At 45.6% G+C, this 14,325-nt stretch overlaps 1 long non-coding RNA gene across 1 annotated transcript in view; it reads right to left on the bottom strand.

Moving 5' to 3' along the window:
* LOC125754764 (uncharacterized) overlaps positions 1-14,325 on the bottom strand; it is a 37,871-nt gene that overhangs the window by 1,207 nt on the left and 22,339 nt on the right. The window lies entirely within an intron of this gene.

Here is a 14,325-nt window from a genome sequence, read left to right as displayed (position 1 = left end):
CCCTCTCAGAGTTGAGCTGAAACGTGGTCCTTCCCAGTTCCACACTGCCTGCAGATACAGTTACGAACATCCTCACTAGACATGTTTGTCAGAAGCTCATGGGACGCAAGGGGCAAGCTGCAGGCTTCAAGGTTGTGTCTCCAGGTGCAGTAAAGCGGTATTCATGGAACATCCTGAATTACAATGCTGCCACGTTCTGATGGCCATCAGAACGCAGTAAGTAGAAAGCTTGCTTCGAGGCAGGTCTCCTTTTGAAAGCTGAGCTCAGGGCAGGACCCTCCTGCATCCTGCCTGCCCATAGTCATAGCTGCTAACGTCCTTATCTTAGGTGCTGGGAGAGGTTGGAGAAATGCAAGTGGAAGTGTCAGGATGGTACTCACGTGTATCTGAGTTCAATACAGTGATTGCCAACGTCCTTGTTCAATTAGTATGTTCCACTTCCACAACATTTCGTTGTATGCAGGACAGTAGCGGAGTGAAAACCAAGTGTCTGCCTTGTCAATTTCGCACCTAGCGGACACCTGCCTGCAAGGCATGCACACTCCTTTGGATTGAGTTTTTGGCTTGTACCTCCCACATGCTGACCACCTGTACGCTTCACTTCCAAAGGATTTTGTTCGATACGGGACACAAGTTTTGCGAGAGGCATGTGTCTCCTCGTTCAATCCAGCGACTTCTGAGGAATTCCTCCCTCAGATGGGAGCTACATACTAACTTCCAAACCTGAGTACCTAGCTGAAATCTCTCTCTCTGGGGAATTTCCTTCTGCGAGATGAGCTGACACGCGGTCCTTCCCAGTTCCACACTGCCTGCAGATGCTGTTACGAACATCCTCACTAGACATGTTTGTCAGAAGCTCATGGGACGCAAGGGCCAGCTGCAGGCTTCAATGGTTGTGACTCCAGGTGCAGTAGAGCGGTATTCATGGAATGTCCCACCTTACAATGCTGCTACATTCTCACGGCCATCAGAATGAGCTAGTGGAAAGCTGGCTTCTAGGCATGCTTCCTTTTGAGAGCTGAGCTCAGGGCAGGACCCTCCCGCATCCTGCCTGCCCGTAGACGTAACTGCTAATATCCTTATGTTAGGTGCTGGGAGAGGGCGGTGAAATGCATGTGGAAGTGTTAGGCCTGTACTCACGTGTATCTGAGTTCAATACAATGATTACCAATGTCCTTGTTCAATTAGAGTGTAGCTAGTTTCTAACTCCCATGTACGAGTGGGTAGCAGACATTTGCCTTCCAGTTGTACACACTTTTGAGAGTTGAGCTTATGGCCTGTACTTCCCACATGCTGCCTGCAGGTACACTTCGCTGCTAATAGGCCTAGGCTCGATGAGTGATGGAAGTGTTGTGAGAGGTAAGTGGAAAATCCCGGCATACAAGAGTAGTGCCTCCAAGCTCAATCCAGCGATTTCCTAGTAATTCCTGTCTTAGACAGGTGCTACATACTAAGTTCCATACGTGAGAAGCTAGCTGAACTCTGAGTCCAAAAGCATCTCTCTCCCGAGAGTTGAGCTCACACCTAGTCCCTCACAGTTCCACACTGCCTGCAGAATGAGTTTTGAACATCTTCACCAGAGACGTTTGTCAGAAGCTTGTGAGATGCAAGTGGAATCAGTGCAGGCCTGGAAGGTGTCTCCAGGTACAGTAGAGTGGTATTCTTCGAACCTCCTGAGTTAGAAGACTGCTATGGTCTCACGGCCATTAGAACGCAGCTAGTTGAAAGCGGGCTTCTAGGCATGGTCTCTTGTGAGAGCTGAGCTCAGGGCAGGACCCTCCCGCATCCTGCCTACCCATAGTCATAGCTGCTAACTTCCTTACATTAGGTGCTAAAAGAGGTTGGAGAAATGCGAGTGGAAGTGTCAGGACTGTACACGTGTATCTGAGTTCAATATAGTGATTGCCAACGTCCTTGTTCAATTAGAGTGTAGCTCGGGTATACCTCATCTCGATAAGTGTCTAGCAGTCATCAGCTTGCAAAGCATACACACTTCTGAGAGTTGAGCTTATGGCCTGTACCTCCCCCATCCTGACTGCCTGTACGTTCCGCTTCCACAGCATTTCATTGTATGCGCGAGTGTGGCGGAGTGAGAACCAAGTGTCTGCCTTGTCAATTTGGCTCCCAGCGGACAGCTGCCTCCAAGGCATGCACACTCCTTTGGTTTGAGCTTAGGACTTGAACATCCCACATGCAGACCTTCTGTAAGCTTCGCTTCAAAGGATTTCGTTCGATAGGGGCGCAAGTTTTGCGAGAGGCAAATGTGTCTCCGGGCCTCCTCTCCGGGCCTCTGTGGTCTGACAACTTGGTGGCAGCGAGTGGTCTGTGTGGTGTCTGGGGATGGGATGTGGCGCTGATTGTCAGGTGCACATCTGCCTGGGAGATGCACCTGCGGGGATCAGTGACGGGGTGGGCGTCAGCACCTCTGGCCTCCAGCGGGCAGTGCTGTGCTGCTCCCTGAGACTCGGGTCTGATGGGGGGGAGGCGGGTGGGGACGCTGGTCCTCTAGCTCTAGGACTGAGGATTCCGCCCCCCAGTCTGCAGGCCCACCACAGAAGAGCCGCCAAGCCCCCGGTTCCCTGCCGCTTCTCTCAGAACCCTGCTTTCACTCTGCCCGCGTCTGAGTTTCTTTTGGTTTTGTTTTTTATCTCAGACTGTTGTGCCCAAGATTGCGAATATGAGAAACCACCAAGAAGCCGATTCCGATGCAAACACACGAGGGATTATTTACAAGCTCGATCTTGTGTCCAAGTATACCCGACATTGCAGATCAGGGACTTGGACCCGAGGTAGGTTTTAGCTTAGTTTTAAGGGCTGGTCTTGGGGACCTCAAGAAGGGCTGGAGCAATTCCTCAAGTTCTGTTTACATTTTGATATGGGGCCTTCAAGGGCATTGAGCCCTGTTCTCATTCTAATAGGGGCTTCCTGCCCTTGGCCTGGGCTCAGTTTTGATTCAATTGTGGGGCTTTCTAGGACATTAAGCTGTAAACAGCAAAGGTTCCACACATGGAAGGGGGACGTCACACTGTCCCTATTTGCTGAAGACGCGGTACTAGAAACAGGAAACCCAAGAGCCTCCACCAAAACCTGTTAGAACTAAGGAGTGAGCTCAGTAAAGTAAAGGGACACAAACTGACCCTACAAAGCAGAGTAGCCTTGCTGTGTCCCGACAATGAGCACTCAGGAAGGAAAGGAAGGACGTGAAGGCCTTCTCAGGAGCATCAAGGAGAATAAATAATGAGACTGAACCAAAGGAGCACAAGTCTTGTGCACTGAGCCATACCAGGCTCTGGGAGGCCGTCCTGGGCTCGTGGGGTGGGAGCCTCATCTTGTGAAAATGTCCGCAGTTCCTGAAGCCACCCTCAGTTTCATGTCATTCCTATCAAAATCATGGTGGCAGATCTTAGAAATAGGAAAAAAAAAACAAAACCCATAACATCCAACCCCCACAACAAATGACCCCGGACAGCAAATCAGTATTGGAGAAGCATGACAGAGTGGGACGCAGCACTTTCCTATTTCAAAAGATGTCACAGAGACACAGGATAAAGCAGTGTGGTTCTCGGGCCCCCGGCTGGCTCCGTCGGTTAAGCATCCAACTCCTGACCTCACCTCCGGTCCTGATCTCAGGGGTCGTGAGTTCTAGGCCTGTGTTGGGCCATGGACGAGGCGTGGAGCCTACTTAGACAAACCAGACCCACGGGGGTGGTCCCGGCATAAGCTGAATGAGCAAAACAGAGAGTCCAGAAGGAAATGTGCTCTGATAGAACTGATTTTTTTAACTTAATTTAAACCCAATTAATTAACGTATAGCGTATTATACTTTCAGAGGAAGAATTCAGGGATTCACCAGTTGGAGATAACAGCAGTGCTCGTGACATCACGTGACCTCCTTCATGCCGGTACCCTGTTATCCGCCCCCTCCAGCGACCCTCAGTTTGTTTCCTATCATTAAGAGTCTGTATTTCCTGCATCTGTTTTCATCTTATTTGTTTTTCCTTCCCTTTACAGTTGTTCATCTGCTTTGCTTCTTTAATTCCACCTATGAATGAAACCACACGTCATTCTCTTTTCCGACTGACTTACTTCACTTAACATGATCCCTTTAGTTCTATCCACATCATTGCAAATGGCAAGATTTCCTTCTCTTTGATAGCTGAGTTCCATTCCTCTCTCTATGACCATCATCTATCTCCCATCCTCTTTATCCATCATCTGGCAGAGGACACCGAGGCTCCTCCCACAGTGTGGCTACTGTGGACCCGGCTGCTGTGGACATTGGGGTGCAGGTGTCCCAAGTCTCACTGCATCTGTATCTTCGGAGTGAGCTCCAGGCCGTTCACCTGCTGGTTGCAGGGCGGCTCTATTTGTAACTTCCTGAGGGGCCTCCACACTGTTTCCAGGGCGGCTGCACCAACCCGCGGTCCCGCCCACAGTGGAAGAGGGTTGAGTGAGTTTTGCAGGACGTGGTAAAAGTCTGGTCCACATTTCATTTCACGTCCTGTGGGCTCCAATTCCTTGTCCTTAAGTATTTCTGGGGAAGCCGGGTGTTGGGCTCCTTTTCAGTGAGATGTTTCCAAAGCTAACAGGCCCCAGATGAAGCCTGAAAGGAGGCAGGTGCAGCCCAGAGAGCACCCGCTGCCTCCTGCACAGTCTCCTGTAGCGCCTGAGCATCCCGCAGGGGGCGCCTGAGCCCAGGCCCCTCCCATGGGGCACGCATGTGCAGTAGGCCTCCTCTGCCTGCACTAACAGGAGCCAGCCTGTGCTGGGGAGGCCTGCGGAAGACATGGGGACGCGTCTATGCTGATGAGCTGCAGCCTCCTCAGGACCCGCGGGGAGTCTTCAGGGGGAAATTGGGCCACATTCATGCTGACAGGAACCCCGGTCTCCTCAGGACCCGCGATGAGGCTTTAGGAATATGTGGGCCCACATCCACCCTGACAGGAGCCCCTGGGCCGCCTCAGGACCCGCAGGGAGGCTTCTGGAAGATGTGGGCCCACATTCACGCTGACAGGAGCCCTGAGCACCTCAGGACCCGCAGGGAGGTTTCAGGAAATTGTGGGCCCGCATCCACGCTGAGAGGCACCCCTGAGCAGCCTCACGACCCGCGGGGAGGCTTCAGGAAGATATGGGCCTGCATCCACACTGACAGGAGTCCCTGAGCTGCCTCAGGACCTGTGGGGAGGCTTCAGGAAGATGTGGCGACGCGTTCACTCTGGCAGGAGCTCCCGGGTCCCTCAGGACATAAGTTGAGGCTTCTGGAAGCTGGGGGCCGCATTCATGGTTACAGGAGCCCCAGCCTCCTCAGAACCCTCGGCGACACTTCGGGAGGATTTGGGGCCACATGGACACAGCAGGACGCTGACTTCCTCAGGACCCCTGGTGTAGACTTGGGGAAATATGTGGATGCGTCCATGGGGACAGAAGACCCCAGCTTTGTCAGGGCCTGTGGTGAGGCCTAAGAAAAATGTGGGTGCCGCATCCACAGTGACAGGAGTCTCCAGCCTCCTCAGGACCCACTGTGAAGTTTTGGGAAGATTTGGGGCCACATCCATGCTGACAGGAGCCCCCAGCCTCCTCAGGTCTTATGGTGAGGCTTGAGGAAAATGTGGGGCCACGTCAATGCTGACAGGTACCCTGTCTTCCTCAGGACCTGCACTTTGGCTTCGGGACATAAGGGGCTGCGTGTATGCTGACAGGAGCCCACAGCCTCCTCAGGACCCGCGGTGAGTTTTCTGGGGGACGTGGGGCCATGTCCAGGGTGACAGGAGCCCCCGGCCTCCTGAGGACCTGCTGTGAGGCTTCCAGAGGATGTGAGGCATAGTCCACAGTGACAGGAGACCCAGCGTCCTCAGGACCCGCTGACTATGACTCAGGAACACGTGGGGCCACGTCGCACTCACAGGAGCCTGGCTTCCTCAGGACCCCTTGGAGGAATCTGGAGGAGCTGTTGGGGGCCACTTCCACATCAGAAGGGACTCCTCAGAACCACAGGGTAAGTGAAAGGGTAGAATGAATGGTAGGGTGAGGGGAGGGGAGGAAGTTGGTGGTTAGCCTTAGGTTAGATGTTAGGGGTTAGTGATTATGCTTATGGTTACGAATTAGAGGTTAGGTGAGGCATAAGGGTATTGGTCAGTGTTAAGAGTTAGGATGGGGGTTAGGGTAAGGGACAGGATTTAGTGTTAGGGTTAGGGTTTAGGCTCTAGGGATTAGGGCAGGAGGTTAGAGGTTGGGGTTAGGGTTATGGTTAGAGTTAGGGTTGGGCTTAGGTTTGCAGTTAGGGTTAGGGTTAGGGTGTGAGTTATGGTTAGGGGTTAGAGTTAAGGGTTACAGTTAAACTTAGGGCTAGGTTTAGGGTTAGAGTGAGGGTTAGGATTAGGATAGGGGTTAGGGCTAGGGTTAGGGTTAGTGTTTGGTTACGGGTTAGGGTTAGGGTCAGGTCAGGGTCAGGGTACGGTTTTGGAAAAGGGTAGATATAGGGTTAGGGAGTGGGTTAGGGGTTGGTTTTAGGGTACGGGTTAGGGTACAGTTTGGGGTATGAGATAGGATTAGTATTAGAGGGTTAGGGTTAGGGTACAGGTTAAGGTTAGAATAGGATTTGAATACCTTATTTTAAGGTTAGGGTTAGAGGTTAGGGTTCGGGTTAGATTTAAGGTAGGGGTCAGGATTAAGGAAACCTAAGTTTAGGTGAACCTACGTTTAGGAGTTAGGGTGAGGGTTGGCAGAAGGTTTAGTGAATGTGTTTTGGTCTTGGGGTTTGTGTTTGTTTTTCGATTAGTGATGGGTCTTGTTTAAGGGCTAGGTTAACATTAGGATTAAGTGTAGGGTTAGGGTTATGTCTGTGTATGGTTAGAGTTTGGGTCTGGCATGTGCCTGCACTGGGACTCCTAGCCTCTTGGGCCATTTAGTTTTATGCACTCTATTTAGGTTTTGGGTTCAAAGATAGCCTGACTCCACCAAGTCAGTGGCCTCCCCAGAGAATCAAAATCCAGCCTTCTGCTGGGGTCAGAATAGACATAGCAGGCTTCTCCCGAGCTGAGCTAAGGAGGGGATTTGTGGCTCTAAAGACTCTTTATTTGGATTTTCAGTTGCCTTTCTGATTTTATCTCTAGTGCGTACATGTTTCATCAATACTACCTATTATTATTTTAAAGTTTTACTTGAATTCCTGTTTGTATACACAGAATGATATAGTTTCAGGTTTACCACATAGTGATTCAACCCTTGGATACAACGCCTGGTACTGGCCACAGGTGCCCTCCACTATCCCCATCCCCTGATTCCCCATCCCCCTCACCTTCCTCTGGTATTTATTAGTTTATTCTCTGTGGTTAAGAAAGTGTTTTTTTGTTTGCTTCTCTCATCCCCCCTGTGCCCCTTTGCCAGTTTGTCTGGTTTCTTAAAATTCACATGTGAATGCAATTGTATGGTATTTGGTATCTTTCTCTGACTGACTGAGTTCCTTGAGCATAAGTCCTTTCCACTTCTCCCACGTCATTGTAAATGGCTTCATTTCATCGCTTCTGATGACCCGGTGATGTCGCAGTTGGTATATTTACCACATCGTCTCTGCCCATTCATCACTCGATGGACATCTGGGCTGTATCCACAGTTTGGCTGTTGTTGATAACGCTGCTACAAACACTGGGCTGCGTGTCCCACTTGGAATCTACTAAACGACTTTTGTATCCTTGGGGTAAATACCTAGCTCTGCAATTTTGGAATCGTAGGGTAGCTCTATGTTTAACTTCTTTTTTTAATTTTTTTTATGATAGTCACAGAGAGAGAGGCAGAGACACAGGCAGAGGGAGAAGCAGGCTCCGTGCACTGTGAGTCCAACGTGGGATTCGATCCCGGGTCACCAGGATCGCGACATGGGCCAAAGGCAGGTGCCAAACCGCTGCACCACCCAGGGATCCCCTATTTTTAACGTCTCTAGGACCCCCCACAGTGTTTTCCACAGTGGCTGCACCTGTTCGCATGTCCACCAGGAGTGTAAGGGGGCTCCCTCTTCTCTATAGCCTCAACAGCACCTGTTGTTTCTTCTGTTGTTAATTTTAGCCATTCTGACGGCTGTCAGGTGACATCTTATTGTGGTTTTCATTTGCATTTCCCTGATGATGGGTGACGCTGAGTGTCTTTCGGTGTCTGGTGGCCATCTGGATGTCTTGTCAGAGACAAAGTCCATTCATGTCTTCTGCCCATCTGCAGTTGGATAATTTGTGTTTAGGATGCTGAGATTTATATTTGCTTTACGTATTTTGCATACTAACTCTTTATTGGATGTGTTGTTTACAAATATCTCCTTTCATTTTGTATGTTGCCTTTTAGCGTTGGTTGTTTCTTTCACTTTGCAGAAGCTTTTGAATTTGATGAAGTCCCAATAGTATTTTTGCTTTTGTTTCCCTCACCTCAGAGGCATATCTAGAAAGAAGATCCAATGGCCAACGTCAAAGATGTTGCTGCCTATCTTTTCTTCTTTGTATGGTTTCAGGTCTCACATTTAGGTCTTTCATCCATTTTGAATTTATTTTTTATATATATGGTGTAAGAAAGTGGTCCAGTTTCATTCTTCTGCATGTGGCTGCCTGGTTTTCCCAACACTATTTGTTCTTATCCTGGGGTCAGGGTTAGGGTTTTTTGAAGAGACTGTCTTTGTGCCATTGGATATTCCTTCCTGCCTTGTTGTCGATTAATGGATCATAGAGTTACAGGTTTGTATCTTGTTTCGGCATTCCATTCCATTCTATTCTATTGATCTAAGCGTCTCCTGTTGGGAGATTCTTGATTGCTGATTCAATTTCGTTGCTGGTTATCTGTCTGTTCAAGTTTCTTATTTCTTCCTTTTTCATTTTTGCTATGTTATATATTTCCAGGAATTGATCTATTTCTTCCAGGTTCTAGGTTGCTGGCATATAATTTTTCATAATGTTCTCTTATAAATGTTTGTATTTCTCTAGTGTTGGTTGTTATTTCTCTTATCTCATTTGTGATTTTATTTGGGTCCTTTCTCATCATTTATCTTTTTTCTTTTTTAAAGATTTTATTTATGTATTCATGCGAGACACAGAGAGGCAGGGGTATAGGCAGGGGGAAAATGAGGCTCCATGCAGGGAGCCTGATGTGGGACATGATTCCCCAGGACCCCGGGATCATGACCTGAGCCAAAGCAGATGCTCAACCACTGAGGCACCCAGGTGCCTTGCTGATTAAATTCCTTTGCTAGTTATGGGTGTGTTCACATTTTCTATTTCTTCCTATTTCAGTTTTGCTCGTTTATACATTTCTAGGGATTTGTCCATTTATTCCAGGTCTCCCAGTTTGTTAGTGTATAATCTTTCATAGTATTCCCTTATAATTGTCTTATTTTTCTGGTGTTGATTGTGATCTCTCTTCTCTCTTTTGTGATTTTATTTATTTAGTTCTTTTCTGTTTTCTTGTTGATAAGGCTGGCTAGGGCTTGATCCATTTTCTTAGTTATTTTGAAGAACCAGTTCTTAGTTTCATTATTCCATTCTACTGTTTGTTGTTTCTGTATTGTTTATTTCTGCTCTCATCTTTATTTTTCCCTTCTTCTGTAGGCTTTAGGCTTTGTTTCCTATTCCTTTTCCAGCTCCTTTAGGTGTAGTGTTGGGTTGTGTATTGGAGACTTCTTGTTTCTTGAGGTAGGACTGTATTGCTATCTACTTCCCTCTAAGGACTGTCTTTGCTACATCCTAGAGGTTTGAAGAAACATGTTTTCATTTTCATTTGTTTTAAATTTCCTCTTTAATTTCCTGGTTGCTCCATTCATTCTCTAGTAGGATGATCATAATCTCCACGAATTTTTGGTCTGTCCAAATTTTTTCTTACTGTCGACCTCGAGTTTCATAGCGTCGTGGTCCGAAAATGTACATGGTGTGATACCATCCTTCTTGTACCTGTTGTACCTGTTGAGGGCTGATTTGTGGTCCATGATATAATCTATTCTGGAGAATGTCCCCTGTGCACTTGAAAAGAATGTGTATTCTGCTTTAGGAAGAAATGTTCAGACTATATCTGTTGAGTCTCTTTGGTCCAGTGTGTCAAGGCTATTGTTTCCCTGTTGATTTTCTGCATAGACGATCGGTCCATTGCCATAAGTGGGTGTTAAAATCCCCTGTCATTGTATTATTATCAGTGTGTTCCTGTACGTTTGTTGTTAATTGGTTTCTATATTTCGGTACTCCCATGTTGGCAGCATAAATATGTAGTTGTTTGATCTTTTTTTAAAAATAAATTTATTTTTTATTGGTGTTCAATTGACCAACATACAGAATAACACGCAGTGCTCATCCAGTCAAGTGTCCCCCTCAGTGCCCGTCACCCATTCACCCCCACCCCCTGCCCTCCTCCCCTTCCAGCACCCCTAGTTCTTTTCCCAGAGTTAGGAGTCTTTATGATCTCTCTCCCTTTCTGATATTTCCCAAACGTTTCTTCTCCATTCCCTTATGTTCCCTTTCACTATTATTTATATTCCCTGAAGGAATGAGAACATACACTGTTTGTCCTTCTCCGATTGACTTACTTCACTCAGCATAATACCCTCCAGTTTCATCCACGTTGAAGCAAATGGTGGGTATTTGTCGTTTCTAATGGCTGAGTAATATTCCATTGTATACATAAACCACATCTTCTTTATCTATTCATCTTTCGATGGACACCGAGGCTCCTGCCACAGTTTGGCTATTGTGGACATTCTGCTATAAACATCGGGGTGCAGGTGTCCCGGCGTTTCATTGCATCTGAATCTTTGGGGTAAATCCCCAATAGTGCAATTGCTGAGTCGTCGGGCAGGTCTATTTTTAACTCTTTGAGGAACCTCCACACAGTTTTCCAGAGTGACTGCACCAGTTCACATTCCCACCAGCAGTGTAAGAGGGTTCCCTTTTCTCCGCATCCTCTCCAACATTTGTGGTTTCCTGCCTTGTTAATTTTCCCCATTCTCACTGGTGTGACATGGTATCTCATTGTGGTTTTGATTTGTATATCCCTAAGGGCAAGTGATGCAGAGCATGTTTTCATGTGCATGTTGGCCATGTCAATGTCTTCCTCGGTGAGATTTCTCTTCATGTCTTTTGCCCATTTCATGATTGGATTGTTTGTCTCTTTGGTGTTGATTTTAAGAAGTTCTTTATAGATCTTGGAAACTAGCCCTTTATCTGATACGTCTTTTGCAAATATCTTCTCCCATTCTGTAGGTTGTCTTTTAGTTTTGTTGACTGTATCCTTTGCTGTGCAAAAGCTTCTTATCTTGATGAAGTCACAATAGTTCATTTTTGCTTTTGTTTCTTTTGCCTTCATGGATGTACCTTGCAAGAAGTTGCTGTGGCCAAGTTTAAAACGGGTGTTGCCTGTGTTCTCTATGATTTTGATAGACTCTTGTCTCACATTTAGATTTTTCATCCATTTTGAGTTTATCTTTGTTTATGGTGAAAGAGAGTGGTCTAGTTTCATTCTTCTGACTGTGGATGTCCAATTTTCCCAGCACCATCTATTGAAGAGACTGTCTTTCTTCCAATGGATAGTCTTTCCTCCTTTATCGAATATTAGTTGACCATAAAGTTCAAGGTCCACTTCTGGGTTCTATTCTGTTCCATTGATCTATGTGTCTGTTTTTGTGCCAGTACCACACTGTCTTGATGACCACAGCTTTGTAGTACAAGCTGAAATCTGGCATGTGGTGCCCCCAGATATAGTTTTCTTTTTTAAAATTCCCCTGGCTTGGGATCCCTGGGTGGCGCAGCGGTTTGGCACCTGCCTTTGGCCCAGGGCACGATCCTAGAGACCCGGGATGGAGTCCCACATCGGGCTCCCGGTGCATGGAGCCTGCTTCTCTCTCTGCCTGTGTCTCTGCCTCTCTCTCTCTCTCTGTGTCACTATCATAAATAAATAAAAATAAATAAAATAAAATAAATAAAATAAAATAAAATAAAATAAAATAAATTTCCCCTGGCTTTTCGGGGTCTTTTCTGATTCCACACAAATCTTAAAATAATTTGTTCTAACTCTCTGAAGAAAGTCCATGGTATTTTGATAGGGATTGCATTAAACGTGTACATTGCCTGGGTAACATTGACATTTTCACAATATTAATTCTGCCAATCCATGAGCATGGAATATTTTTCCATCTCTTTGTGTGTTCCTCAATTTCTTTCAGAAGTTTTCTATAGTTTTTAGGGTATAGATCATTTACCTCCTTGGTTAGGTTTATTCCTAGGTATCGTATGATTTGGGTGCAATTGTTAATGAGATTGACTCCTTAATTTCTCTTTCTTCAGTCTCATTGTTAGTGTATAGAAATGCCTTTGATTTCTGGGCATTGATTTTGTATCCTGCAACGCTACCAAATTGCTGTATGAGTTCTAGCAATCTTGTGGGGGAGGGTTTTGGGTTTTCTAGGTAGAGTATCATGTCATCAGCAAAGAGGGAGAGTTTGACTTCTTCTTTGCCAATTTGAATGCCTTTAATGTCTTTTGTTGTCTGATTGCTGAGGCTAGGATTTCCAATACTATGTTGAATAGCAGTGGTGAGAGTGGATATCCCTGTCTTATTCCTGATCTTAGGTGAAAGGCTCCCAGTGCTGCCCCATTGAGAATGATATTTGCTGTGGGCTTTTCGTAGATGGCTTTTAAGATGTCGAGGAATGTTCCCTCTATCCCTACGCTCTGAACTGTTTTGATCAGGAATAGATGCTCTATTTTGTCAAATGCTTTCTCTGCTTCTAATGAGAGGATCATATGGTTCTTGGTTTTTCTCTTGCTGATATGATGAATCACATCGATTGTTTTACGAGTGTTGAACCATCCTTGTGTCCCGGGGATAAATCCTACTTGGTCATGGTGAATAATATTCTTAATGTATTGTTGGATCCTATTGGCTAGTATCTTGTTGAGAATTTTTGCATCCATGTTCATCAAGGATATTGGTCTGTATTCTCCTCTTTGGTGGGGTCTTTGTCTGGTTTTGGAATTAAGGTGATGCTGGCTTCATAGAACGAATTTGGAAGTACTCCATCTCTTTCTATCTTTCCAAACAGCTTTAGTAGGATAGGTATGGTTTCTTTAAACGTTTGATAGATTTCCCCTGGGAAGCCATCTGGCCCTGGACTTTTGTGACTTGGGAGGTTTTGGATGACTGCTTCAATTTCCTCCCTGGTTATTGGCCTGTTTAGGTTTTCTATTTCTTCCTGTTCCAGTTTTGGTAGTTTGTGGCTCCAGGAATGCGTCCATTTCTTCTAGATTGCCTAATTTATTGGCGTATAGCTGTTCATAATATGTTTTTAAAATCGTTTGTATTTCCTTGTGTTGGTAGTGATCTCTCCTTTCTCATTCATGATTTTATTAATTTGAGTCTTCTCTCTCTTCTTTTTAATAAGACTGGCTAATGGTTTATGTATGTTATTAATTCTTTTAAAGAACCAACTCCTGGTTTTGTTGATCTGTTCCACATTTATTGTGGTCTCAATTTCCTTGAGGTCTGCTCAAATTTTAATTAAATCTCTTATTCTTTTGGGTGTAGGATCTAGCTGCTGTTTTTTTCTCTAGCTCCTTTATGAGTAAGGTTAGCTTTTGTATTTGAGTTCTTTCCAGTTTTTGAATGGATGCTTGTATTGTGATGTATTTCCCCCTTAGGACTGCTTTTGCTGCATGCCAAAGATTTTGAACATTTGTATCTTCATTCTCATTAGATTCCATGAATCTTTTTAATTCTTCCTCAATTTCCTAGTTGACCCTTTCATCTTTTAGCAGGATGGTCCTTAACCTCCACGTGTTTGAAGTCCTTCCAAACTTCTTGTTATGATTTAGTTCTAATTTCAAGGCATTATGGTCTGAGAATATGCAGGGGACGATCTGAATCTTTTGGTATCGGTTCAGACGCGATTTGTGATCCAGTATGTGGTCTATTCTGGAGAAAGTTCCATGTGCACTTGAGAAGAATGTTTATTTAGTTCAGTTTGGATGTAAAGTTCTGTAGATATCTGTGAAATCTATCTGCTCCAGTGTATCATTTAAAGCTCTCAGTTTCTTTGGAGATGTTGTGCTTAGAAGACCTATCAAGGGTAGAAAGACCTAGATTGAAGTCACCAAGTATAAGATAATTATTATCTAAGTATTTCTTCACTTTCGTTATTAATTGGTTTAAATATTTGGCAGCTCCGATATTCGGGGAATATATATTGAGGATTGTTAAGTCCTCTTGTTGGATAGATCCTTTAAGTATGATTTAGTGTCCGTCTTCATCTCTCACTATAGTCTTCGGGGTAAATTTTAGTTTATCTGATATAAGGATGGCTACCCCTGCTTT

The sequence above is a fragment of the Canis lupus genome, unplaced genomic scaffold, assembly GCF_003254725.2.
Source record: "Canis lupus dingo isolate Sandy unplaced genomic scaffold, ASM325472v2 SANDYSCAFF101, whole genome shotgun sequence".
In the NCBI taxonomy this organism is placed as follows: Eukaryota; Metazoa; Chordata; class Mammalia; order Carnivora; family Canidae; genus Canis; species Canis lupus.
This window is presented reverse-complemented; position numbering and strand designations above follow the sequence as displayed.